The sequence below is a fragment of the Erinaceus europaeus genome, chromosome 21 (assembly GCF_950295315.1).
Source record: "Erinaceus europaeus chromosome 21, mEriEur2.1, whole genome shotgun sequence".
In the NCBI taxonomy this organism is placed as follows: Eukaryota; Metazoa; Chordata; class Mammalia; order Eulipotyphla; family Erinaceidae; genus Erinaceus; species Erinaceus europaeus.
In genome coordinates, this window is record NC_080182.1 from 38,241,353 (window position 1) to 38,253,954 (window position 12,602).

Consider the following 12,602-nt stretch of genomic DNA (forward strand, 5'->3'; position numbering starts at 1 on the left):
AGATATCTTTGTCCAATTAGTTCTTAAGATAAATTGTTACAAGTTGTTATGTGCGGGGTCAGGCGGTAGCGCAGCAGGTAAAGCACATGTGGCACAGGGAATGGTGTAAGGATCCCAGTTCCAACCCCAGCTCCCCACCTGCATGGGAGTCTCTTCACAGGCGGTGAAGCAGGTCTGCAGGTGTCTTATCTTATCTTTCTCTCCCCCTCTCTGTCTTCCCCTCCTCTCTCCATTTCCCTCTGTCCTATCCAACAACGAAGGACATCAACAATAACAATAATAACCACAACAAGGGCAACAAGAGGGGGAAAAGATGGCCTCCAGGAACAGTGAATTCATGTTGCAGGCACTGAGCACCAGCAATAACCCTGGTGGCAAAAAAAAAAAAAAAAAAGGCCCCTTACCAACCGCTCCTATCTACCCACCCCTCTCTTCTGTTTACAGGTATCTATGATGAATACCTTAGTCATGTGCTTAACATGAAGGGCAAATGGGTTGAAGTTAATAAGTTAATAAGTTTATGGATAGACTGGCAAGAACCTGTCCCCCTTGGTGTTTGCTTTCCCAGAACAGAAATCGCTATCATTAGGCAGCTTAATAAACACTATGAAAGGTAGAGATGTGACATCTATCTTACCTGAAACAGAAGAGTTCATAAATAGACAGAGATATTAATGGAGATGCTATAAACAAGACAATTTGCTTTGTAGAAACTAACCTTTTAGAAAAAGTAGATGCTCTACAGAAACCTCATGATATTCCAAGAAGCTTGCTCAAGAAAAATAAGTTATAATTTATAGGTCAATAGGTAACAGTAAGAGTTTACATTATTATTTTTTTCCCTTTTTTAAAAATTTCTTTATTGAAGAAAGGAGACATTAACAAAATCATAGGATGGGGGAGGTACAACTCCACACAATTCCCACCACCCAATCTCCATATCCCATCCCCTCCCCAATAGCTTTCCCATTCTCTATCCCTCTGGGAGCATGGACCCAGGGTCCTCGTGGGTTGCAGAAGGTGGGAGGTCTGGCTTCTGTAATTGCTTCCCTGCTGAACATGGGCGTTGACTGGTCGGTCCATACTCCCAGTCTGCCTCTCTCTTTCCCTAGAAGGGTGAGTCTCTGGGGAAGCAGAGCTCCAGGACTCATTGGTGGGGTCTTCAGTCCAGGGAAGCCTGGCTGGCATCCTGATGGCATCTGGAACCTGGTGGCTGAAAAGAGAGTTAACATACAAAGCCAAACAAATTGTTGAAGAATCTTGGACCCAAAGGTTGGAATAGTGGAGATAAAGTGTTGGGGGTGGTACTCACTGCAAACTCTAGTGTACTACTGCTTTCAGATATATATTTGCCCTAGTTTATGGATATCTGTGAACATATGCTCTATCTCCTGGAACCTGGTCTATGATATCTAGGTTTTGGGACTTTGTTAGGAAGTGAACCACCTGGAATGGAATTAGAGAATACTATGAAAGGAAAGTTCTCACCCGAGTGATGAAGCTGAAGGGTTGTCATTCCACACCTGAAGTCTCTGGACACAGTCTGAGGTGAAGCGTGCTGGGGTGGCACTCGTTGTGTTGATTAGGTTGCAATCAGCAGATGCAATATTATTTGATAAGAATTGGGAGAAGCATATGGGAAAGTGAAAGTGGGCCCTACCCTAGGGTCCCAGGACTGGGGGAAGTTTAGGCTCTATAGTAGAAATGTGAGGTTCCTGCTGTCTTAGGGTTCAAGAAGACAATCGATAGTTACTGTTACCATCACATTATTTGGTAATTGGGTTAACTTTGAAAAGTCCCTTTGTTAGACATACGATCAATTTTTCCCCCTCTCATATTAATTAAATAGTGATTTATATGACTACAATTTAATAGGTGTGTATATAACCATTCCCATCAACAAAAGATTGTGTCCCATCCCACCCCTCCACCCCACCCCCACCCCTGGCTGGCCCAGGAAGCTGAATGTCCACCCTCCCGCTCACCACAGGGTTTTTACTTTTTTAAAAAAAATTAATTAATTTATTTAAGAAAGGAGACATTAATAAAATCATAGGATGAGGAGGGGGTACAACTCCACACAATTCCCACCACCCAATCTCCATATCCCCTCCCCTCCCCAATAGCTTTCCCATTCTCTATCCCTCTGGGAGTATGGACCCAGGGTCCTCGTGGGTTTCTGCTAAAATAAAGACGTGAATTTTATGGTAAACAGCGTGCAAATAATTCTGCGACAATAATGAATTGACGCATGTTGTATCTGAGTGAAAAACATAAAAATAAAACCCTGCAGAGAGAAGGCAGAGATGTCTCTCTCCTGCTCTTGAAGCTGCAGACATGTCTCTCACCTCATCAGTGTCGACTCTCCTCTGTCTTCGGGGACCCCAGTAACCTGCCGACGCTGGCCGGTGGTGGCACTAGGTTGGGTGGGGTGTACAGTTAACGGTATTTATATACTTTCCCCATATTCGGGACCTATTCTATGCCCTGATGCAGTTTACTAATCCTGTTCTCAATTCTGACACCAGTTTCCCAGACAATACCTTTAGCTCACCTGCATGTTAGCTGTTAGGCTCAGGCAAAAATGAGTAAAGTCATGGGTGCCTGGAGTACAGCTAAAATGGACTGCCTAACTTCTTCCAACACGAAGACCAAGACCCCAAACCTCATCTGTTCAATTCTTACCTTTAGGTTCCTGATTATTAGACAATTTGTTCTGCTTTATATCTTAATGCTTTTCAATCACCAAGTTGCAGATGCTACCATGATGCCAACCTGACTTCCCTGGGCAGATGACCTCACCCATGTGTCCTGGAACCCCACCTCCCCAGAGCCCTGCCCCACTAGGGAAGGATAAAAACAGGCTGGAGGGATGGATCAACTTGTCAACACCCATGTCCAGAGAAGAAACAATACAGAAGCTAGACCTCCCACTTTATGCTCCCAATAAAGATCATCCTAGAGAGAAAAAGAATATGGAAACTTCCAATGGAGGGGATGGGATATGGAACTCTGTTGGTGGAAACTGTATGGAATTGTACCCTTTTTATCCTATGGTCTTTCTGACCACTATTAAATCACTAATAATAATAATAATAATAATCACTGTAAAATCTAAAAACTGTCACCAAAAATAAAAGCTAGGCAAATAGAGAACATTGAACCAAATGTTCTGAGTCTTCACAAATTAAATAAATATTAAATAAAATTAAGTATTAACTTTAGAATAATCTATGAGATAGTGGCCTCTATTCTCATTAATATTTTTTTAGAGGAAGTTTAAGTATTTATTCACACAGACACATAGAATAGCCATTATTACAAACTTACACATGTACAGACACAGAAGAGACACAGAACACTGGGACCTCAGGAAGGAAACCTGAGGGGTCCCCCCCAAGCCAGAGTGTCAGCAGTGGCCCCATTGTTTGGGAGAGAGACCCAGATGCTGGGAGCTCATCTCCTTTTATTTTTAATTAATTAATTAACTAATTAATTAATTACTTTTAAAAAGAAGACATTAACAAAACCACAGGATAAGAGGGGTACAACTCCACACAATCCCTGCCACCAGATCTCCGTATCCCATCCCCTCCCCTGATAGCTTTCCTATTCTTTATCCCTCTGGCAGCATGGACCCAAGGTCATTGTGGGATGCAGGAGGTGGAAGGTCTGGCTTCTGTAATTGCTTCCCTGCTGAACATGGGTGTTGACAGGTGGATCCATACTCCCAGCCTGCCTCTCTCTTTCCCTAGAGGGGAAGGGCTCTGGGGAAGCTGAGCTCCAGGACACATTGGTGGGGTTGTCGGTCCGGGGAAGTCTGGTTGGCATCATGCTGGCATCTGGAACCTGAGTAATGAGGGTGAAGGGTTGACATTCCATGCCTGACGTCTCTGGACACAGTCTGAAGTGAAGCGTGCTGAGGTGGTACTCTTTGCATTGATTAGGTTGGGATCAGTGGATGCAATATCATTTGGTATTAATTGAGAGGAGCATGCAGGAAAGTGAGCCCCACTCTAGAGGTTCCAGGACTGAGGAAATATAGGCTCTATAGAGGAAGTGGGAGGTTCCTGCTGTCTTAGGGTTTAAGAAGACAATAGATAGTTACTACTCTAATCATATTATTTGGTAATTGGGTTCACTTTGCAATATCCCTTTGTTAGGATTTGCTGTAACATACACAACATCACCATAATTTATGTCTTTTGACATTATTTGTATAGAGCTGTGCCACCAGTTGCTTCTGTTCTCCCTGGTCTAAACTTTTAAGAGAGTCAACATATCAAAGACTCAGCCTATGTAGTAAAAAGACTCAGTCTGTGATATAAAAGGTTTGAGACATTCAATCAGTTTTTCCCCTCTCATATTAATTTAATAGTGATTTATATGACTGCAAATTGATAGGAATATACATAAACACCATTCCCACCACCAAAAGACTATGTCCCGTCCTCCCCCCTCCCCCCATGAAGCTGAACATCCACCCTCACTCTCAACCCAGGGTTTTTACTTTGGTGCCCTACTCCAAATTCAGTCAAATCCTGCTTTACTCAAAGCAGGATTTGACTCTCATTAATATTTTCTTTCTCGGGAGTCGGGCAGTAGCGCAGTGGGTTAAGAGTATGTGGCGCAAAGTGCCAGGACCGACATAAGGATCCCGGTTCGAGCCCCTGGATCCCCACTTGCAGGGGAGTCACTTCACAGGCGGTGAAGCAGGTCTGCAGGTGTCTGTCTTTCTCTCCCCGTCTGTGTTTCCCTTTCCCTCTCTATTTCTCTCTGTCCTATCCAATAAAGACGACATCAAGAATAAGTACAAGAAACCAACAAGGGTAACAAAAGGGAATAAATAAACAAACAAAAATATTCTCTTTCTCCATTTTTTTCTAAGTGAATCCAAAGCAAACATATATGTATTTATTTTCACTTGCATTATGTACCAGCGCATACAGGATAATGTCTACGAGCGTGGCTTGGGACAGAACTTGGATATGCATCTTTCATGTAGGAACTCATGAGTTTGTCACTTTGGATATGTGATGTCACATCTCCATTTAAATGATCTTATATATAAAGTCAAATAAATAAAAAATAATTGCCTGACATTCACTTACTTTAATTTCTCTATTTAATTTTAAAATTATTATGAAACATTTCACATAGCAAGTGCTCTGGAGACTAATAGGAGAGGCAGTATGTGTTGGTGAGGAACAGATTTCTAAGACTGACTCCACGGACACTGTGGTTTAAAAAGAAGTACACACATTCTTTTCAACGCTCTCCCCTTCAAAAAGTGGAGCCTAATGTTCTCTTTCTAAGTGTATGTTGAATTTGGTAATTATCAATGAGTAGAGTTTTATAATACCAGATCATAAAAGGCACTAGGCTTTTTCTGATTTCTCACTCTTTGGAAAGCTTACTGCTGTGTTCCCAGTACACTCAATCAAGTTCAGGGAAGATCTACATTATGAGGAACAGAGTCCTCTAAGTAGCTGCCCAAAAGGAAGTCAATAAAAGCTTCAGGATGATAGTTACATGAGGCTGGAAGTAGATCCTTAGGTTTTCACATGACTGAGTCCCAGATGACATATTGGTTGCAACATCATGACAGACCTAGAGGCAGAATCATTCAGCCAAACTGCTCCTGGATTGTGTCAAAATTTGGGTGAAATAATAAATGTTTGTTGTTTAAGATGGGTATGTTTGAGAATAATCTGTCATGCAGCAATAGATGACTAATGATAGTGGGCAGAGTATGATCAAGCTGTGAATTCTTTGTGCCTTAATTTTCCTTGAAATGAGAAAAATAGAGATGGGGAGATGTCTAAATAGTCTAGTGCCCACTCAGAATGTGTGAGACGCTGGGTTTGATTTCTGGCACATACATGGGAGCAGCAACAATGTCAGGGGTGGTGAAATGGGGCTTTGTTCTCTCTCTTCCTCTGTTTTTCTCCCTCTCACTACTTCTCTCTCTCGTCCTCTCTCTCCCTTTTTTTTTTCAGTTGTGTTGGTAAGAAGATTTAGTGGCAATGCCCATGTATGAGACCTTGGGTTTAGATTCTGACACTGCAAAGAAAATAAATCAAAACAGGGCCATATGGTGGTGTACCCAGTAAAGTTACCGTGTGGGAGGACCTAGGTTCAAAACCCTGGTCCATATCTGTAAGGGAGTGATAGAGCAGTATACTAGGACTCTCTCTCTCTCTGTCCCTTTCTCTCTCTGTCTTTCTTTCCCTCTCATTCATCCTATCACTTTCTCTTTCTCATTCTCTATCCAAAAAATGATTGCCCATGTAGGCGCTGAGCCTCAATGATGAACCTGGTGGGGAAAAAGGACCCTAGAGTAGGGCCCACTTTCCCGCATGCTTCTCCCAATTCTTATAAATAATATTGCATCTGCTGATTGCAACCTAATCAACGCAACGAGTGCCACCCCAGCATGCTTCACCTCAGACTGTGTCCAGAGACTTCAGGTGTGGAATGACAACCCTTCAGCTTCATCACTCGGGTGAGAACTTTCCTTTCATAGTATTCTCTAATTCCATTCCAGGTGGTTCACTTCCTAACAAAGTCCCAAAACCTAGATATAGACCAGGTTCCAGGAGATAGAGCATATGTTCACACGTATCCATAAACTAGGGCAAATATATACCTGAAAGCAGTAGTACTTTAGAGTTTGCAGTGGGTACCCCCCAACATTTTATCTCCACTATTCCAACCTTTGGGTCCAAGATTCTTCAACAATTTGTTTGGCTTTGTATGTTATCTCTCTTTTCAGCCACCAGGTTCCAGATGCCATCAGGATGCCGGCCAGACTTCCCTGGACTGAAGACCCCACCAATGAGTCCTGGAGCTCTGCTTCTCCAGAGACTCACCCTTCTAGGGAAAGAGAGAGGCAGACTGGGAGTATGGACCAACCAGTCAACGCCCATGTTCAGCGGGGAAGCAATTACAGAAGCCAGACCTCCCACCTTCTGCAACCCACGAGGACCCTGGGTCCATGCTCCCAGAGGGATAGAGAATGGGAAAGCTATTGGGGAGGGGATGGGATATGGAGATTGGGTGGTGGGAATTGTGTGGAGTTGTACCCCCTCCCCATCCTATGATTTTGTTAGTGTCTCCTTTCTTAAATAAATAAAATTTAAAAAAGCAATCAGAAAAATAATTGAATGTTATTTATAAGATAGTTCTTCAGTTTAAGTGAAATAACATTTGTGTACCATTTGTGTCTAGTATGTGAACTAAAAGTTTTGCTATTATGTACATCCGTACATCCGTATAGTTTCAGAAATGAAATGCTACTAGTAGACTTGAATCTATTATACTCCTTTTCAAATGTATGTATGTACATGTGTGTATCTATTAAAACATTTGAAATTTATTTTGATCAAGGAATCAAGATTCAATATAATTTATTTTCAAGTACATACCTGATTTTTCCCACACAATTTGATTTGCTATCTATCCTATTTTCATTGATTTGAAAATCACAATTCTAATGTATTAAACAAATATAGATCCTCGTTTTTGTTTGACTTCATCAAATAATATCTATATGTCTATCAGTTACATGTTGTTTTCAGGATCATAGTTTCATGGTATGTTCTAAATCTGGCCTTACAAATTCCCCTAAATTTGGGAGAATAGGCCATCTATAAGATAGCTTCCAATGATCATGACACCACAGTGACAGTGTCTAATTCTAGTGGGATACCCAGATAAACCAAGACAGGACATGTGACTCACAGAAGTTGGAATCATAAAATTGCTATTATGTACATCCGTACATCCGTATAGTTTCAGAAATGAAATGCTACTAGTAGACTTGAATCTATTATACTCCTTTTCAAATGTATGTATGTACATGTGTGTATCTATTAAAACATTTGAAATTTATTTTGATCAAGGAATCAAGATTCAATATAATTTATTTTCAAGTACATACCTGATTTTTCCCACACAATTTGATTTGCTATCTATCCTATTTTCATTGATTTGAAAATCACAATTCTAATGTATTAAACAAATATAGATCCTCGTTTTTGTTTGACTTCATCAAATAATATCTATATGTCTATCAGTTACATGTTGTTTTCAGGATCATAGTTTCATGGTATGTTCTAAATCTGGCCTTACAAATTCCCCTAAATTTGGGAGAATAGGCCATCTATAAGATAGCTTCCAATGATCATGACACCACAGTGACAGTGTCTAATTCTAGTGGGATACCCAGATAAACCAAGACAGGACATGTGACTCACAGAAGTTGGAATCATAAAATTATTGTTTTAATGTGCTAAATTTTGGAGTAATTGTTAATGTAGCAAGAGGTAGCTAACACAATTCAATTTGGGGGTTATCCATCCCTATCTGTCATTTCACAGAAACATTCATTTGTCTTATTCCAGTTTTTAACATGATTTAAATTGCACTGTACCATTTTTCTCAATTTTTTTTGTCAGTTGGTATTTTAGATGATGAACTTACTGATATCAAATCACTTTATTAAATTCAAGTCATACAAGATTTCTTTCATGAGTCTCAACACTTAGTTTTTGATACACATTTCTTATTAAGGTTCCTATAGCTAATTTATACTTTCATTAGAGTTGCAAATGGGAATGGTTTCTACTTGATTATTATTTGCATATAGGAAATTGATTTTTTTGTACGTCTACCCAGTAGTCTACCATTTAATCAAACTCTATTATTAGTTTTCATTTTTCTGTATACACAATGATCGACAACTTCTGTTAAAGCAACCTTAAAGATGGTGAGCTGAGAAGCAAAAACTGTGTATATATGCACACATGAGCCATGTGCATGGTTATAAGGTGCTAAGATTTGTAAAGAAGAAGTGAGTAGTTATGTCTTATTTATTTCTATCTATACATCATGTAGCATAAATATAAGGGTAGAGAAATTGTTGTGATGATGGTAATGACCCTGTCTTACTCAACTCACTAAGAAGTCTTCCTAACCATGTTAGATAAGACATCCCCTAACTGTTCAGCACTCACTCCACTAACATAATCTAAATAAATAAATTCATTCGGTACCCTCAAAGGTCAAGGATGTATAGGGGGATACAATTCTGGTGCGCAAACAATCATCAGAAGATATTCTAGTTAAGGGAGTCTGGCTGTAGTGCAGCGGGTTAAGCACACATGGCTCAAATCGCAAGGACTGCCATAAAGATCCTGGTTCGAACCCCGTGGCTCCCCACCTGCAGGGGAGTCACTTCAGGTCTGCAGGTCTGCAGGTGTCTCTCTTTCTCTCCCCCTCTGTCTTCCCCTCCTCTCTCCATTTCTCTCTGTAGCCAACAACGAAGACATCAACAACAACAATAACAACAACAACAAAACAAAAGGGAAACAAAAGGGAAAATAATAATAAAAATTTTTTTTTTAAATAGTCTAGTTAGTTTGTATTGTCCTTTTCTGGATTCACATGAGGTTGCTATAAACTGGGAAAATGTATTTCCCTTCCGTGAAGAGCTCATGTGGAAGGTTCTAGGCCTATAATAAACATGGCTGGCTATGTAACACTGTAATATTTGAGAAGAGGTGAAGGCAAAGAGAGGCACAAACCCAGGCAACTTATCTGAAAACTGAATGGACGAAACATCTTATCAAGAACTTGCTGGGCTGGAGAGGTAACTCACCTGTTTAGAGTATGCACGATGCTGTGGGTCACTGGGTTGTTCCAAGGATGTCACTGGAGAGGATAGATGGTGGGGTGGTGGTGTCCGGGTTAAATCCATGGCATCTTGGGGCTTCTGTGCTCTTAGAGGCTGAGCTATTTCCTTGGCCAGTTAAAAAATGATTAATTTTAATGAAAGAGAGACAGATAGAAAGATACAGAGAAAGAGACACCAGAGCACTACTCATCTCTGGCTTACGGTTGTGCTGGAGATTGAATTTGGGGACTTTGAAGCGTCAGGCATAAAAAGTGTTTTTGCAAAACCAGCATTCTGTATCCCCAGCCTGGCCAGTTTTTTCCCCCTAAATTAAAGTATACATTTATTTATTGTGATAGATTCATTTTTTACTGTAGTAAAAATAAATATCTCTGACACTCCCAAGACAGCCCGGTGTAAAAGTTTAGGTGAACTTTATAGAATTAATTTTATATGCTTAAGAAACAATATAGGAAAATGTCTTTTAAATAAATGCATTGATAACTATGCATCTATTTATTACAGAAATTTAGAAGTTTTATAATTTTTAACAATTATTTTTCACCTTAATTTTTCCTTTTAATTCTAATATATTCTGTAAAAATCTATTACTTTTTTCCTGCCTGTAGTCTAACCTATTATAAATCTGGTTAAATTAATGCAAAGTTAATGGCTATATTTTAGAGTAACCTCTTGAAATGTAATAGCTTTATTGGAACAAAACTGTTTTTTTGCCAAAATTATGTGGAACTAATGAAAAATTAATTGCTTTATAAAATGCTGGCTTTTATCTAAAACTAATAATTTCTGTGCATCTCTTAATCCTCTTGCAAACAGTTGGAAGGAAATAAAGCATAAGTTTGCTGGTTCAAATTCCCTAAGACCCTCAGAGTCTTTTTTTATTTTTACATGATGTAACCTTTTAACTTCTCCACAAATTTAATCTTAGAAAAACAGTTTGCTAATTAAATTCAGGCATATCAATCCCCTAAAGGGGAGTTAGAAACACCAAGTCTAACTGAATCTTGGGACCTGTGAGCTAACACTTTTCCTTTCTTTACAGTTCATGTTGGCATTTTTATATGTCTCTTTCTAATAAAATGTAATCATTTTCATATTTTAATTGATGCCTGGAACTATGTCCTTTATCTGTTGTTTACTGTGTTTTAACCCATAAATAAATCACGCAACAAGATGAATTACTTGATCCTGTGTCTTATTTGGAAACATATTAAGGGATAGCTACACACAGAAAAATCACTTTATGCCTCTAATTGCTCACACTTTTACAGCTGTGCATCACATTTGTACACTATCAAGGTGTCCTATGGCTAACAATTGTACACTAGGGCCATGTTTGGAGATTTTAAAAGGTTTTTGCTACTTTTTTGATTAGGGTTTTTTCAGATAAAACCTCCCAAACAGTTATTTGTCCTGAACATTTGCCATGATTCTACTGTTGTAATAATAATTCATGCTAGTCTATAGATATTTAGCAGGGAGATTATTAACCCCTAGCTACTTTTCAAAATTAGATCCCATGTGATCATTTTAGCCATCATTTTATGCTTAGCAGTCCTTCTTGCCTTTGTTAAGTAGGCAACACTTTCTTAACTTTCTGAAAGAGAAAAATAAAAAATAAAACATCACCCAGCTTAATTTGTTTATTAAGCTCTTTTCCTACAGAAGGGAAATAGTCCAAATTTCAAAACAGGTTTTGAGAATGCCATACGCGTGTTATCGACAAGTTTCGCTAGCAGAGACTTCTCCCCTCAGAAATGTTTTTTTTTTCCATACAGAGAATGGACCCTCATTTCTTAGGTTAATTGCTGGAATATGATGAGGTTTGGTTGCATTTTTAGTAATTTCCGGATTCTATTCCAGGACATTTGGGATAGAGCCCAAGAGCTTAGCATGTTTTCCTTTTTTCATGGTAAAATTGTGCAAATATGCATTAGAGTGTGAAAACAAACAGTATTAATACATTTTTGCAAAGCTCTTTATGTTTACTGTTTATTGCAGATACCAGATCCTAATTAAAATGCGCTAACAAAAGCCAAGATACAAAGAACAAAGATATAACAAACTTCATCTTTATAAAATATTGGTGATTAATCCTGGGGGATGTATGGCCTCACAGCACTGCAGTGGAATTCTAAAAAGCTTCTTCAACCACACCAGAAAGGTTATAAAATTCACCATTGTCTGGTGGCTCAAGAAGGGCAAACCATGTCTGGGTTATCTGGAAGTGCTCTGCACTTCTTCAGACATCGTAATAATAATTCTTTGATTCACGAGCTTGAGGGTTTTGTGTGTGTGTGTGCTCGCACGCGCGTGTGCGCAGTATATTTTTAATAGATAGCGACCACTTTCAAAGAAGTAGCCAAAAGGAGAGGATTGAACATATGCTGTTTATTTATTTATTTATTCATCTATTTATTTATTTATTTTCTTTTTGATGTTTGTGGGGGAGATGGACTTAGATCTGGGCTTCTTCAGTTGACATTTTCTGTGCAACTGCAGACAAAACAAAGTTTTGTTAGGAAAATTGTTAAGACAAGTGAAAATATGAAGGTCTGTGTCAATGGAAAGGATGCAGGATTTGGGGGTCACACAGTTGCGTATGAACTGGAACTCAGCTGTTTCCCAGCTTTGGGATCTAGTTAGGTTAGTGATTTACCTTCTGAGAGCTCAATTTCTTTCCCTTTGACAAGGGATAGTCAGAGTCATCTTTTGGGGTTATTAGGAGAGCCAAGCAATGTCAGCCCTGTAAGTCACACATCTCACTCCAGGCAGGTCTTCACCTTTCTTCAGAAGGCAGTGTGTATCCCACAGCTAGTGCCCTGAGGCTGAAGGAGCCACCAGGAGACTCATCCACCGGGAATCCTAAACCACTTTGCCATGGTCCCATTTTGTGTGTATTTAC